This window comes from Betta splendens, chromosome 17, assembly GCF_900634795.4.
Source record: "Betta splendens chromosome 17, fBetSpl5.4, whole genome shotgun sequence".
NCBI lineage: Eukaryota > Metazoa > Chordata > Actinopteri > Anabantiformes > Osphronemidae > Betta > Betta splendens.
This window is the reverse complement of record NC_040897.2, coordinates 1,959,844-1,975,437: the sequence shown is the minus strand read 5'-3', so window position 1 is coordinate 1,975,437 and position 15,594 is coordinate 1,959,844. Positions and strand designations below refer to the sequence as shown.

At 43.1% G+C, this 15,594-nt stretch overlaps 1 protein-coding gene across 6 annotated transcripts in view; it reads right to left on the bottom strand.

Moving 5' to 3' along the window:
• The window catches only part of rnf220a (ring finger protein 220a), a 127,430-nt gene extending 121,079 nt beyond the window's left edge, over nt 1-6,351 (bottom strand). For 2 of the 6 annotated variants that reach the window (XR_003783660.3, XM_029130879.3), the window contains exon 1: nt 5,980-6,351. The gene's annotated coding sequence lies outside the window, so the exon portion shown is untranslated. The remainder of the gene's footprint in view (nt 1-5,979) is intronic. The other 4 variants (XM_029130877.3, XM_029130878.3, XM_029130881.3 and 1 more) reach the window with 3 other exon arrangements.
• Between the last annotated feature and the right edge of the window lie 9,243 nt (nt 6,352-15,594).

Here is a 15,594-nt window from a genome sequence, read left to right as displayed (position 1 = left end):
AAAGTCAAATTTTGTTTCAGAGCATCTTTCAAATAATCGTTCTCATGTTTCTGTCCTCTGTTTTCAATTGTCTTCTTTCATATATAAAATTTGTAACAAGGTTATTCATTGCTACCAGCTGCTGCAGCTACAGTAACAGGTGACACATTCATCAGCAGGGGGGAAAATATTACAGTAAGATTTAATAATGGGCAGATACACACATCATCCTGACAGTAGGAAATTGTTACCATCCAAATCAATGACGACAGGGCAAACATAGTGCAGCACTCAACAAACAATGAATTAATCCTTGAAGAATGTGTTATAGTTATTTGTGTCTTTTTGTGTACAGAACCAAGAACGTCTCACGCACGCGTCTGTGGTATCAGTCCTGACCGGTGCCGTGGCAGCACCACCAGGGCCCAGTTTAGCAGAGCCAGCGTGGTTCTGGTACCAGACGAGGTTCAATGTGAAAGATATGTCGTTCCACAGCCCAGAGCAGCCCTAATGTCTGAGAGGTGGCAAACTTTGGCTTTCATGTCATCTTCTCCTCTTCCTTTTCAGGAGCAGCAGCATCGGCAACAGAGCGAAGGGAGGGCGAGATTCAATTTGACATTAGTCTAAGTTGCGCCATATTTACGGATAAACACAATAATTAAAAAACCTCTTTCCTGTAATAGTTCTCTGTGCCTCATTTGCCACAGCTGATATGGAGCTTGTGCCTGCGACTGCAACAGTGAGCTTAACGGAAGCCAGAGACGCATTTCACCCAAAAGCCGCCAATCTGCTCCAGGTCTCGTGTTTAGTTTTGAGTGAAATTCCTAAGACTTTTCATCTTCAGGGTTTTCAGAGACATGACACCTGACAAATGACACCAGCGTCGTCTCTGCTGCCGACAGGTGAGCGCCCTGTGTGTCCCGCCGCTGCAGCAGCGTGTGACTGAGTGTGTGTGTGTGTGTGTGTGTGTGTGTGTGTGTGTGTGTGTGTGTGTGTGTGTGTGTGTGTGTGTGTGTGGCTCCGGTCGCAGGGCTGTGACTTTTTATTGCCGCTGTGGACGACGGCAGCCACTGATCCAGCAGGCAGAGGGCGACCGGTCGCGTCTGTGCTACAGGCCAGAGGCAATTAGGCCACATTTAACGGGGATGAACTGCTGCCAGGTAAACAGGTTGACTGCAACAGCCCTGGATGGGGACAAAAGGAAATGCTCGTGTGCCGAATGACCTGCATAGAGGTCAGAGGTCAAAGTCAAATAGAGAACAGAGGATCTGAAGCTGCTGGAACCAGGGAGCACAGTTTAAGGCCAACGACCAAAGCTGTGACTTATGACCAGCTGCCGAACGTAATTTGACATGCAGCAGAAATGCAGGTGTGTGTGTGTGAGCGTGTATTTATTCATCGCTTGCTGATTGGGAGGCTCATCCTTCCTGTATCAGTCTTGATATGACTGCACAGAGAAAATGATAAGTAGGCTACACAAATACTGCGCGTCGACAATCGATGGATGCAGATGCACCACCGGTGTCTACTGGGGAGACGTGTTGAGGGGGTGGAGGGGAGGGGAGGTAATATTAGCTTATTTTCCAGGCAGGGAGCTTGTGATCCGGCTCACAGAGTAAGTGACGAATGAGGTGAGGAAACATGAGATAGATGTGATGTGTCGGCCAGAGCCAGATACTGTGGACGCGCAGAGAAAGAGACGTGGAGAAATATGGAGGAACGAAAGTATCCGACATTCGACACAACTCCCCCGTTCTCCATTAGGCTAATTCTCCGACTTTCTCTTGTTGCCAATAGTGTCTCCAAGTGATATGTTCCATATAACAGCATTACTGGGGGCTGCCTTCTTCAATGCAATCAAACCATTAAACACAGGACTGCATCCCCTCCGTGGACTGATTTCCATCCAATAGAAAATGACTGGACAGGAGCTCCGCTTTCCTGTCATCAATAATACGAACAATTGGGTCTGAACACATATTTACAGGAAGAGGCTGAACCCCAGGTTCACAGAAACATTTAGTTTGTTAAGACTAATGACCTGACTGATAATGAGGCCAATCGTTTTTATGTGAACAGGATGGCGTCTTCACTCACATTAAATGACTTTTATTTAGCAAACACAAAACATACTGACTTGTCTATTTGCTTAAAACATATGCGTAATTAGCAGAATCGATTGAGAATTGTTTTCTAAACGTGAACTTGGAGCGCTGTAAAATAAAAACTTTAAATTGAGATTCAAACATGGATGAGTGGACAAGTCTATCCATTACACCTCGGTAACACACTGATCAAGGTGTTGCGGACAGGCTGCAATTTCCAGTGAGGGACAAAAAGCATTTGTTTGGTTTGGTGACGAAGCCAAGCGAACAATATCCGTGTATTAAATGATTGCGCCCGGCTCCTCGAGCTCAGTTTTAGTGATTATAACAGCGATAAGAAGTTGACAATGACAGCAGGTTCTTAGGATGCGGGCGGCGCGAGCGCGTGCTCTCGCAGAGGGAGCCCTGCTCCGGTCTCCGCACGCTCAAACACGTGTTATTTACCGGCGACGCGTTTCTTTCAATTACCGCCTGCATGTTAAATTAGCTCTCATACGTAGCGTTTATTAGCACAACAAAGTCATAAAATAAACTCGCAGAGAGGGGAGGGTGCGAGGATGGAGGGAGGGGGGAGAAGTGCAGAAGGTGGTGGAAAGATTCGTCCTTTGGACAGAAACGAAAATGGGATGTTTACAGAGCAACATCTGCTCCATTTTGCTGTAAATCAGTATCAACTCCGTGAGAGAAGTGGGCCGCATTTTCCAGTCCTGCGTTCAGAAAACACACAATACCGCGTTCATGTGATGTGCACGATTTTAAAGGTGATTAAAGTTTAGCTGCGACGCGGAGAAAGTGAGGACGTGAAAGGGGTTCCCTATAATTAAGCAGGTGTTCGGATTCTATTCCGGACGTGTCGTTTGTTCGGATCCAAAATTAAAATAAACTTCTCTCCCCGCGGTCATCGATCCGGGACAGAGGTGTGAAATGGACATTAATTTTAGTTCGCTTGTCGCTGCGTAAAGGCGTAAAGCACCAGAGATCAATGGCAGGCAGCAACATCTGACTGCTGAGAGACGGAGAGAGACGGAGAGAGAGAAGACAAGAGACGGGGGAAGGATCGAAAAAGCTGACGAATGAATCATGTCTTGGTACTTTTCCTTCAACCTCGACACTTTTTTTCAGTCGTTTGCAGACTGCACTCTGTTCCTCTGGGAAAGTGGAAAGAGGCCTTTACACGAATGAATAACACAAATAAAGAGACAACACATTTTTTAAATTAAAATCGAAGATGTTGAAATTTGTTGAGAAGTGGAATATGCAAAATGTCTCTGACTGCAGTTAAACTGGGTTTAATTAAAAATTATCTTTATGAATATTTGTGGCTGTAAATAGGCTTCATTATGCGTGATTTATAGCTGTGTCATCTAAAGCCCCCGGCACATTCTTATAATTTTAACTAACCGGACAGCCCAATGAATGCGAGATTCTACGGAAAATAATAATAGCAGCCAAAATAATTCGAGCTTTAGGAAAATATTTATAAAAATATAAAAAGTTTTTTTGTCATGTGAACTTGCCGGCTTTCAAATTTTAACAAACACAAACTTAGGGCAAAAATTGAGGAAAAGATGCACTGCAGCTGATAAAGTGGATCGTCAGAAAATTACACTTAAATGTAATAATGTGTTAACATAAAAGCATAATCAAATTATCATTTACAAATTAAATCACAATTCTTTTCAAACTAAATGATTTAAACCGATTTCAGTCTTAATATGAAACTTAGTTTATTATTCGCAGCGTTTTAAATTATACACATTTAATGTAAAAATAAAAAAATATATACAATTTATATACACACGTATGAAATGAACCGGTCCTCTGAATTACATTAAGCAACAAAGTTATTAATTACAATAAACACTTTTACTGACACTGTCCTCGGAGAACAATAGAGAAATGCCTCATAAATATAGAGAATTACAAGAAGAAAACCAAACTCAAGCCACTGTTTGTGTCTCTTTAGCGGTCATTTATCAGACTCGACCGACTCGACTAGAAATAACGCAGCGTCTGTGGGACGTGTGTCCTAATTTGTCTCTTTCTAAAGATACTTATTGTTCGCTAACGTTTGCTCGGAGAATGAACAGGTTCGGCTCCTCGTTAGAAGTCAGTGGTGCTTTATCTCGCGATCAATACAATCAATTGGAAGGAATTCATCGCGCTGCAATCTGTGGATCTGGGTCTGATGTTTGTGCTTTTTTGAGCAATTATAATTCAATTTTAACAGTGCGGTGAGTTCAATGACCCGCACGGGGCTCATCTTCGCTTTCAAAGTTTTTACGCGCATATTGTGCCACGGAGTGGACTTTTCAACCTGGGAATAAAGCTGCCGTTTTTTCCCCTCACTGTTAATTGTGGGTGAAATAGTCCTCAATATAAAAGACGCGTTCATTTTTGAGTCAAGACAAACTAAAAGAAAAGTCAGTCTTTTCAACTTTATGCCTCCGAAAAAAACTTTACTTTATAATTCAAAAAGCGTCGCCGGCCTGAAGTAAATGTGAAGAGCAAAGAGAAGCAAAAACATAAAATTAATTAAAAACGCAGTAACTGACTTATTCATAAAAGTGACAGAGCTTTTATTAAAAAAAAAAAAACTGGCGTCGCGTTAACCTTAGTACGACGTACGCCCTAATGACCGAATGCAATACGACGAAAATAAATGAATTAGAATTTAATTTCGTGCGCAGTATAAGCGACACATCTGCAGCGGGACCTGGCGCTTGGGGACGAGCGATTTTGTCTCAGTTTGTTCGGCCAAAAAGCTGGAAGGCCCCGGGGACTTCCTCTGTCTAGGAGCTGTTTATTTAGGGGGAGGATGTAAATTATAGAGCTCCGTAGTTAACAGGTGTTTCCCAACTGTGAGCGTGAGTGTGGGTCTGTATGTTTATGTGAGCGTGCGCGCACGTGCGTGCTTCTCAACAAGTCGTTTTTTTTAATCTAAGCCGTCTGCTTCTGTTTGAGAGAATATGAGAATAATGTGAGATAGTCTGAGAGGAGACGCTTGTGGGTGACGTAAAACGTACTTAATGTTTTTTCTTGATTAATTGTATTGGTACATTTTAAGTTTAAAGTTTAAAATTCTAAAACGTGTATTTTTATCTATGTTCTAGAAATCGCTGATGAATTGAAATGATCACCATCAGAGACTTCATTGGATTCGATCTAACGGAGCCTTTTGAACCACATCCTCCTCATCTTACTGTAACTTCCACTGATAAAACGCGATGAACTTCTCCAGAGACAAACCTTGTGCTGCTTTCATGTGGGCAAACACGTTGCCTTTTCTATTAAAAGGACAGGCCTCCTGTAGCAATAATTACACAACGCACCAGAGTAATGGGGCAGAGTCTCCAGTGCAGCCGCAATAATTACGTTTACATTTTCTCTGATGGACGTGAATATGGGGTTGTGTTAAAGACCTAATCGCCGGATGTGAGAGTACACAACTTTCCTATAAGCGCCAGTTCATTTTGCTTTTAGACTTAGAAAGCTGCAAATCGCTTGGCTCATTGGCTGCGGTTCACAGCGGCGCGACAGACTTCTGCGCGCACATTCATGGTTGTAACGCATGCAAAACATCGTTGTCACAGTCCACTGAGCGACTGCGGTGTTTTCAAGGAGCCGCTTTCTTGTTTAAAAACGTCGCCCGCTCCCACGCGCGCACGCGTAAAAGTCCGCGTCCAAATTGAGCTTGACCGAGTCGATCCAGGACTTTTTGAAGCAAAGCGCTGATTTCCCCACGCACGGTCACGCGAGCGCGCAGCTCGGAAACCTCCGCAAAGTTTAATAACGCGACTCGAAATCCGCTTTTTAGAACTAGAAGCATAAAAGAACGCACAAATTGCCTGTGGACGCACAAACTGTAAGCTTTAAACCCAACGGCGTTACTCACCTCGGTCCGGCGAGTCCGCTTCTTCTAAAGACGACTGCTTGGCTTCCGGCGTCTTTTTTATCCTCACAACAAACCAAAACTTTGTGCAGAGTGGGATGTCAGTAAGAGTGGCCCGTCCGCGTAACGGGAGGCGCTTTGGGGAAGCAAAAGTAGTTAACACCTCCCTGTGAGGTTGCGCAGCCAGAGAGGAGGACAGAGCGAGCGAGGAGGAGATGCTGACTTTCCACGCACACAGTGTAAAGTGGGTATCAATAGCGCAAATAGCGCGCGCAGCCCCTCGGCTGAAACACCGAGAGGGATGACGAGTGAGCGCGCGAGGGAGCGGAGCCGGTAACGGCAGCGCAGGATCGCAGTGATGGGAGCGGGCAATGAGTCGGCGTGAGAAGAGAGGAGAGGAGAGGAGGGAGAGTGGTGGGGGTGGGGGGTGTTGTGTAGGGGCTCTCACTCACACTGTTCAAAAGCGACGCGTCTGAGGCTGGAGCGGGACTGCGCGAGCGGGAGCGGGGAGTGTGGGGGTGGAAGGGGAGCGGGGGGGGGGGGGGGTCCGCGGCGCTGCGAGGTGCAGTGCTGCCGCGCAGCGCTCAGGTCGCTCCACAGCGGACGCTCGGACGCCTCGCCGCCTCTTTCTTGGTTAAAACAAAACGTTTATTCAGCAATCACCGCTCACTCCCTGCAGCGCGAGCCGCTCGTGCCCCGAGGCCGTCGGAGCTATTCTCAAACTGCAAAACAGCCCATTTCATGCCATTAAACCAGCCGGAGACTTGGTCCCTGATCCTCGTGTCGGCGATCAGGCAACAGGGCAGGGTCGCTGTGCAAAACTCAACTCGGCCCAAAACTCCTGCGCAGACGAGCAAAATAATGAACCCAAGACTGGGTGGGTTTTCTAAGAAACGGAGTTTTGGATTTCTTCGAGTGCGCTCGTGCGGGTGCATGTGTGGATACAGTTTCTCAACAGCACACAATCCCTTCTACCCGTTTGCTTGTGTCTGTTGTTCGGTTCCCCTGGGTGATTTCCCCTGCGCTTTGTGCGCATCGTGAATAATTATCCCCCTTCTTACTCTCCCTTTCTCTTCCTCTCTCTCCTTGGAGAGACTGTCGCTTTCCATAAAGACAACCGAGTCCATCTTTTAACAAAGAGAGGTGGGCCGTTAGATGCGCTTATAAAGTGCGCATTACAGACTGAAGTTAAGAGGCACAGAGAAGTTTGCCAGGCTGCTCCGATGCACCGTCATACCTGCAACATATAGAAGATATCCGGCTAATTGACTCTCGTGTGGTCATTACATTATCAAGTAAATAATGCAGAACATAATTGAATGGGAGGATAAGTATAAGGTGGATTTTGGTTAGTTAATTAGTCATAAAACTTCAGACCTCTAGTGTTTGTGGTTTAAAAATGGGTGTAACTGTATCATTTAAGCATCAGAAAACAAAGTGAGATTAGGGGCGAACGATAGCCCCCCCCCCTCCACTGCACCCCCTGCTGGTAGGTCGTGGAACAGTCATCTATTCTACTCTTGTTCTCTTCGTCAACTTGCGTCACTAGTTTAAAACCGGTGGATCATAGTTCTGGACTTATACTAATAAACGGAACACTGATATCTACATTATCTATGGTACAAAAAATAAACTTCTGAACTCAACTGTTTTGCACATTAACAAAAAGCGGGGTCTATTGAAACCCTCTCTCCAAACCCTGCCAACCTTCTTGTCTCACTTACACTGGAAGCTGGTCCTAGTGGGTGTGATGGTTCTGTAATGGAGCCCACACTTTGATCTGGTTTCACACTTTAATATACTAATGTTTAGGTAACAATAGCGTGGGAAAAGTGAAGAGAGGGGTGTGTGTGTGTGTGTGTGTGTGTGTGTGTGTGTGTGTGTGTGTGTGTGTGTGTGTGTGTGTGTGCTGGGTGGTCTCCATACACATGAGGGGCAGTGGCAGCGGTAGCAGTGCCATTAGTGCTGTGTTGTCTTGCTAATAGGCTCAGTGTGGAGTCAATGGGCTGACTGAGGAAGAGGACCATCCATGTATTAGATCCCTCTCCATTCAAAGTCTAATACCACCCTTTAGTCCAACCCCCCTGATGTTTTTAAATGCTGCCTCTGTGTGTATTGACCAAGAAGCACTTTGATAGCACCTGTTTCACTACTGAGACATCTGCAGTGCTTCTTTACCCCCTCTCTGGAGCAAAGTCATTTCCCATGCAGATATTGTGCCAGAGGCAGAAAGGATACTTAAAACCTCTTTGAAAGTGTATGACACATTCAGACTTCAGAAAAGGGAAAATTCTTCCATTTACCAAGAAAAGTTTGTCCTGAGCAAAGAATAACGTTAGACCTCTATCCACATCCTGACACTCTTCTGCTGAGCATGCTGTTTTAAATGGGTATACAAAGGGAGGCACATATGGGAAAATAGTTGTAAAGTATCTGAATATGGGAAATTAGTCATAAATAGTACTGGTTTATAATCATAACAACAACATTGCTACTACCACAGCTAGTGTTATTAGCAGGGTCAGATGGTAGGACTTTTCAGGATGACTCGTGCACCCTGTTTGCTCCGCCCACTCCCTGAATGCCTGCAGGACCGAGAGTCCCACTCTGTTTGTTGTTTAGAAGACCACGGTAATTACAGACTGTGGAGTGCTTCTTACAACAGGCCCAAAATGACATTGCTCTACCAGAGACAAGTATCACTGCCCTCTAATCAATGTCAGACAGTTTGACATGTCACATGCAATCATCTGTTGTGTAAAGAATCACCGTGTGTTCCTTTCATCCACATTAACTGGGGGACGTCTATTAGCACAGCAGCAGCCCAGACAGAAATGCCATTGGTGAAGGTATGTTCTTTAAAGAACACATCAAACACCTAAAACCATAACTCGTTCAATAGACCTATGGGTCTAAAAATGGATCATAGGCCAAACCTTTGCACAAGAGGAGCCTGTGCTGGGGTAGAGTCTGCACAGGTCGCCAGTCCAGACAGTGAATAAAGGCCTTTTGAATGTTTCCAAACGCTATGACACAAAGCCCAAGTGCACATCTGGCCAAGTGTAGATCAAAAAAATGCAAGTGTTGCTACACTGCATCAAAGGCGTCCTGGCTGCAGACTCGCGTGGACCTTTGTTGTTTGGCGACAATGGTGGACAATGGACAGACTGCATCCTCCTGTTCCTGAGAGGCTGAACTGAGCTTGAACCTCAGGTTTGAACTCCCAGCTACGAGAGCCTGGACTTCATGCGTTGTTTATCTCCACTGCAGCGCAGCAGACGCACATTAAAACCAAGCCTCGTTCCGTTCTCAGAATGTTCATAGCGCCGTTCTAAACTGAGTCACATCTTGTTTCAGCCTTGTGAAATCTCTGCCGTCTCCTATAAAATTCCAGCATCATAGTGGACAGTCGAGCCGGCAGCAGCTCACGGGGCCCGGCCCAAAGCACCTGCCTGCAGCTCCGGGGTCATTCTACAACCACATTACGCTTATTATTCTGTAAAGTAACAAGGCTGACTCGAGTCCGAGGAAGTCTGCGTTTTCCTGCTTGCTTCTTGCAGACTGTTTGCTCGGCTTCAGGAGAAAAGGTGCTGTTGCCCAGACATTTCCAGTCGACCTTTGTCTATTTTATAGTTCAAACTTGTAATGCTTTGATATTTTAAGGCAGCTTATACCTGACCTCCTTTGGCACCCGCTGACTTACCCTGTGAGGTCCTTTACACCACACCAGACTTAATTCCCTAAGCAAACCATGTTGGAGTGTGATTTACAGCTAATCTGGATAGGCGACGGTCATTCCTATCTTTCCATTAATAATTTACGATTGGTGTAATTTATAGCAGAGGCTCCGCAGCCGTGCATGCCGCCAAATTTCTATGTCTATAATATAATGAGACTTTAGCACAGCAAGATTATAAATTATAGCTTGATTTGTTCTCTTGCTGTTTTGTCAGGACATAGCCTTTGAGTGTGTGTGTGTGTGTGTGTGTGTGTGTGTGTGTGTGTGTGTGTGTGTGTGTGTGTGTGTGTGTGTGTGTGTGTGTGTGTGTGTGTGTGTGTGGCTTGGGGACATGGCTGGCATTTGGCTGCCACGACACTCTAATTGCTGATGTACACAGGGATAGATGGAACCTGATGGTTGGTGTCGCCACTGGAGGGAGAGAAAGTGGGGAAAAATGCATGGAAATGCAGGAAAGGAGGAGAGCAGGGGATGAAGAGAAAGGAGAAGAGCAATAACTGGCTATGGAGGAGAGGAGAGGATGGAGAGGATGGAGAGGGAGGAGGAAGTGGGGCAGGGATGGATGGTTAGATAAATGGAGAGACAAGTGAGGAGGTGAGATATTGTCTTGTGGCGGGAGACGCAGCTGCCAGCAGCTACACAGCCAAGCGGTTAACCACAGTGAGGGAGCCCCATTTAGAGGAAAGAAAGCAGAGAGAGAGAGAGAGAGAGAGAGAGAGAAGAAACAGAGACTCAACCACATTCATCTCACACTCAGATCCATTGCTCCAGGGAGCTGTTGGAAAATGAAGAATTACATAGCCCTGATCAGATTACATTACAGAACAAGCGATTGCATGCATTTGACTCTTGTACATGAAAAAAAAAACAAAAAAATGAAGGAAGGGAAACATACATGATCTGATTGATTATGTAATTATGTGGTATTTGTTCAGGCTGTGATACATGGCCAACATTCTGAGGGGTAGATGGGTAATTTTATCAATGTTTCACTGCTTGCCATCTAAATTGGCTTTAATAGAAATGTTCATTTTGTCCTGCATCACTTACAAAATTATTGAGCCACTGTCATTTGGTTTGCATGAAAAAAAAATGGAATATTTTATAAAAGTCTTATTGCCGATATGCAAATAGTCATATTAAGATTGATTTTATTTGATTATCTTTTGTGACCCCTGTTGTTTTCATTCCTATTGTACTAAAATCCTAAAACCTGGCCAAACATTTTTTGAACCACTAAAATATATCAATAACTTTTTAATTCATTACAATCAATTGATTTTCACATCATCTTGTGATTATTTGGAGTTTAACACTGTAGTCATATATTATTTTTTCAAATACATAAAGTATTTTGTGCTTTGGAAAAGCAGAAAAAAACACACATGCAAAAGCTTGAAATACTGTGTTGGCTTCAAGATTCAGATCGAAAACGATCAGCGTGTTTTCTTCGCGTGTCGCTTCAGCTGTTCCGTCATCTTCAAACATCCACAGGGAGTGACTTGTTATTTGCTCTGAGCTGTCTGCATGGTTTGGCTTTTTGATTAGAGTGAGACAGAAAGAAAGAGAGAGGGAGACGTAAGGAGGGAGCCCAGATAGTGAAAAGAAAGACAGCCTTGAGGCACATGTCAAGCAATGTCAAAGATAATCACACATTGTCTTAAAATAGCTTTGAAAATGACAGTGTTGGGGGCGGCTCGGGGAAGGTGATGCTGGGGTTTAGGAGGGGGCGTGAGAGAAACATCAGAGCTCATGTACCACAATTAAGGACCAGATAAAGTTAATTTCTGACAAGTCCCCTGGGGAACATTTATCAAGGGCAACATATAAAAAATGTCTTCACTCTGCAAAGGATGAGTAGATGAACATCTAACATTTATCTGCTTTGTGTTATGAACAGAGATGAATTAGTAAAGGACAAGAATGAATCTTTCCTTTAGTCTCTGAGGTGAAAATTGTGAGGTAGGTTTCCTGCATCACCATCCACCAAATAAAAGCACCTTTTCAAAATCCAAATACTTTTATTCCAACTTATTAATTCATTTTTCAAGTATTGTGTTGCCTTGTCAGCAACTGATAGAATGTAACTGCGTATTTGTGTATTATTTAGGCATGCCTTATTATCAGCTGAAGATGCTGCTGTGATGTCTGAACATAGGTTTCTGTGTCATGTAAATTGCATCAACTGAATTTCTTGATTATTAATAAATGTTGATAATTCCATCCATCCACCTGAAAGGCTTTTCCTCCTTCAGTCAGGGTCAGGTGGCTGCTGGAGCCTATCCCACCTGCCACTGGAGGCAGGGTCTGCCCTGCTCAGGTCATCAGCCCATTACAAAGTCACGCTGAAAACACACAATTAGCAGTAATTCAGAGTCTTCACTTAACCTGACTGCATATCTGTGGGAAAAGGCAAAAGTAACTTGAGAGAACCCAGACAGACGCAGGGAGAAGATACAAACTTTACAAAGAAAATCACCTGGCGGATGCTGAAACTCAAGGGCTGACAGTTAAGAAATCATCAAATGAAAATAAAATTAAAAATGTAATTCTCCTCTTCTTTTGATGTTTGTTGATGATACCTATGAATTGGTACTGAGGCAACTTAAAATATCAGCAGGCTGAAAAACAACAATGGAAAAGTGAAGATTAGAGAACTAACAGAAAACCATAGTATATGTAACATCCTACTACTACTACAACTACTGAGTTTGGTGAAGTAGGTCATAAATGTCACTTGTTAACTTAAGATCGTGTCATATCTTTAACTTAACTCCTTTTAATACAATATTGTTTCTGAATGGGAATATATTTTTTCTAAATAGTAATATAACAGTTTAATCATTCCTGACTGCAAAAGTAGAAAGATGTTTCAAAATAAACATTACAGGATAAACAAACAAACTGTCTAAAGGACACTTTTATTTTTTGTTGAAATGGTTGCCTCTCCACTCTATAGATGGCACAAACTGGTAGTTAAGCTAAAAATAATGTTTATTCCTGCAGACGTTTAATGGTCCATCAAATGGGATAACAAGGATGGCTGAGTTGTAGGCCTTCCTCTGCAATTACCCAGCCTTTCCACTTCCTCCCTGTTTAAATTAAACAAGTCATTGATTTTATGCCGAATATTATTGTCCAATATTACTCAAGAGCGCTTTTGATAGAGATATGAAGTGATTGGACTCTGAAAGAAAGGCTGTTATAAAAAGAGTGATGCAAAGCTGGATAGAAAAGCAGATGGGGTAGTGGGTCTGTGACCCCACCCCCCTCCCCCCACTTTAGTTTTTATATGGTAAATGGAATTTTATGATTCTCAGGTGGATTTACGTTGAATTTAAACACTACTCAGGTCTAAAGGCACATAAAGAAGCAAAAAGATTACATCTATAAGCTATTACTGTTAGTTTGGTCACACAATAGCCGAATGAGTTATTTGATTTCATGCAAAGAGCCAAAAACACATCCTTCCATCCACCACCACTTAAATCCCGTATGTGGGGTCACGGGGGGTGGAGTCTATCCCAGCTGGCTATGGGCGAGAGGCGGGTGCACCCTGGACAGGTCGCCAGACAACCATTCACACTTTAGAGTGACCAATTAACCTAATGCATGTGTTTGGACTGTGGGAGGAAGCACTCGGGACGGAACCCAGGACCTTCCGCTGTGAGGCCACAGTGCTGCCCACTGCACCACTGCACTTATGCAAGCACACGGTACAGCTACTGTACCAGCACCTCCATAGAAGAACTGTAAGTTAAAGCACAGAAAGGGAAACAGTCACAATAACACTCAAAATGACAACATGCCACTGAACTGGGCAAAACCCGACCTACCAAACAAAAAGAAGAAGAAAGAAATCAAAACTCTAAAGTCTTAGCTAAACAATTGGTTAACAAGTAACATGGAAGCACAAACTAGAAAACCCAAAACTGGCCTGACTATCTTGAACACAGCAAGTCTCCACAACAGTACAAGGGCCTTGGAAAAAACCCACCAAACTCAGATTTCTGGTGTGAAATTGATAAAAAAAACACATTTTAGTCTCACCTACAAAACTTTGAAGAAAAGACATATTCAGTCCTGGTCTTGAATACGGTAAGAAAACATACTTAAAAATCTTAATCAAGAGATGAGATAATCGAGCAAGAGATAAGTGACAGGTAGTGATATGCTTTAAAAAGCTTTATGCTGTAAGTGTTGATCACCAGACTATAATCTGCTGGTCTCTGCAAGTGATGAACAAGATCAACTCCTCCCATGTAAGTTGTTGCCACTAAATAAAAAAATAACTAAGATACAGATTTTATATAAGTTCAGATCAGTCTCACATACACAAACACAGAGCCAAACAAATGTGTAAATAAGTGTATCTTTCAGTGTCTTAGTCATGAGTTTGAAGGCAATTGAGTTTTATTGTTGTGGTTTAAGGGGAAACTACAGTAAGACGACATTTGGCAGGTTCATCATGGAGACATCAAAGATGACTTGGTGACTAGACAGTCAGTGACTCGATTAGCCATTGTGTTTTCATCCAAAACAAATAAGAGTGTTATGCAGGTTTCTGTGCACATGCACACAAGCAGACACTGCAGCCACTAAGGAGTGAAGATTACACAGAGAAGTCAAGTGACAAATTCAAGTGGCCAGAAGAAATGACAATTAATTTAGGACCACTGAGCAGCAAACCAGCTGTCAGAGGGTGAGGGAGCGAGGGCTTACTCCTCATATGACACATGCATTAGAGACAAGAGCAAAAGGAATTTGTATGTCAGGGTGTGTATTTTCAGGTTGTGCATGTTCATTTTGCAACATTTGTCCTTTAAAACACCCTAAAAGACGATGAGCTTCAAACTATGCTTTTGAGATTAGAGTTAGAATATTAATCTTCTTTTCTTTTTAGATTGTTTTTAATTGCATTTTTGTAATGATAGAACAATATGTTACAGTATACTCGGTCTAGATACCAAGTTTCTTTTAAAAACATAGAAGCCTGAGGTGTCGTTAGTACAGAGAGATCGCTGCACAGCTGTTTATCATGGAACTAAAACCGGGTGTGCACATCACGGTAGAATTCTATGCATGTTCGTCTTGCTACTCTTCTCCGCGTTCCCCAACTACAGGTTTTTATTCAGTTTGTAGTCTTGTGTCTTGGTCCGGTGCAGTGAATTTCACTTTAATTTGCTTAAGGTCCTGTTGTCAACTCCAGCCTTTGCTGAGATTTTTTTGGTAGAACTGTGCCTCGTGGCCTCTGCAATTCAGTCTTTCAGTATAGGTCTAGTTCAAGCAAGTTTGTAAGACAAACCTTAATTCAAAACGTGAATTACCCATATTCCGGCTCAAACATCTTAAAACTGGCAGCTGATGTTCACCTTAAGGTATTTTGCCCCAACCAGAAGAAGATGCCGAGTCAATAGCATCCTGGAGGGATTGTATATTAAAGATACTGGGTCACAATGACCTAGACCAGGAAAGCAATACAAACTGTGACTCCACTGACACACATTATACTGTATATATGCTATACCTAATCCATAATATATGTGAGGTACTGTATATATACAATTTATTGATCAAGAGTAATATTTATGGGATTTATTTTAAATAGGAATTAACTCGTAGTGTAATCAATGTTGTATAGTCAAGATAATGTCATTGCAGTAAACGTGTTTGTCCATATCGACCCTGTGAATGAAATAAAAGTAAAATCAGCTTAATGCTGCCTGTAATGAGAATGCTGCTGCTTATGGCTAAATCAATATTCATGTATATATTAGGCCAATATTGTGTGAGCGCAAGATGCAGTGGAATGGTGTCATTGTATGTGAAACAGTGTAGTGTAGAAGTACAACGTTTTGATTAGGCCTTTTCAAGGTGAT